The sequence below is a fragment of the Halyomorpha halys genome, unplaced genomic scaffold (assembly GCF_000696795.3).
Source record: "Halyomorpha halys isolate HHAL.00 unplaced genomic scaffold, Hhal_1.1 Scaffold1332.1, whole genome shotgun sequence".
NCBI classification, from domain to species: Eukaryota; Metazoa; Arthropoda; class Insecta; order Hemiptera; family Pentatomidae; genus Halyomorpha; species Halyomorpha halys.
The window spans coordinates 53,751-54,975 of record NW_027115979.1 but is presented as its reverse complement, the minus strand read 5'-3'; positions in this window follow the sequence as shown (position 1 = coordinate 54,975).

Sequence of the window (1,225 nt, the reverse complement as noted above, 5' to 3'; positions counted from 1 at the left end):
TTTAGTATTGTGGTAATGTTGGAAGATCGGCCCTTCCTGTGCCTGTTTGGTTACTTCTCGCCTGTTATAACTGCTGGATCCTAGGGAATATCTCATTAAAAAAAAAAAAAATTCATCATAATCAGAACATTATTTGCAGAAATACAGCACACATGGTTTTGTTCCCCAAACTGTTCATACTTTCTCCCGAAATAATAGAGAATTGCAATGTATCAAGGGTCATTTGAGAAGGGTGGGAGTATGTTTACAATACAAGTATGTTTGTATGACCTTGGTTCCCAGCAGAATGCCAACATGGTATGATATCTACAAACGTTTGCAGTACTTGCAACTTATACCTGTTGCTGTAGAGTATAACCACCTCTCTGATGCCCTTCACTAGTGTTCCTGACCCTATCTTGCTCAACCTGATATTGCTCCTCCTTTCTTTTGATCTCTTCTTCTTTTTCTGAAGTTCCCTCTTCAACTCCCACAACCAATGCAATATACTGAAAGATAATACTTGAGACCTTTTCTTCCTCGAGGGCAAATCCCTAGGCAAAACAACGGGAGCATTTTCAGGAATCCAAACACGATAACCGTCCTGATCTTCACTGTACACAACAAAAAAATGTTTCCTTGCTTTTCTGTAAAACTTTTTCTTCATAGTAACATGCAAATAGTCCTCTGCACCAAAAACTTACAGATGTTTCATTTCTGTTCCTTTCCATGCCAGATAACAGAGCGAAACACCACTAAGAGATGAACCGTCCCATCTTGTTGAGAATGTAAGATTCGGTCATGATACCCTCTGCCAACAGCTTCTCTGGTAAACCAGAAGCGTGTAACGTCATTTTTGCAGATTCTACCTGGGTGTAGTCTTACCTTTCTGCCGAAACCAGTATGTTCCAGCGTATATGGCTGGATAAAATTAAACATATTGGTATACTTTATTATTATTATTATTATGTAACATTCGTTACATCTCGTTATAGAAAGGTTGGAATAAATGACAGATCGGTTGGTATCATCGGTATACGCTGTAAATTTGACGATTATATTTAATGAATAAAATCAATAGTTTTTTTAAAGTTTATTATATTTTTAAGTTAAAATTAAACATTTTAAATTCTTTAATACTATGTATAACAACTGGTAACATAAATTGAACCAATACACGATATGAATTTGTAATCACAATTATTTTATAAAAAATATTAATAGCTTCAACATTACTGAACCGATC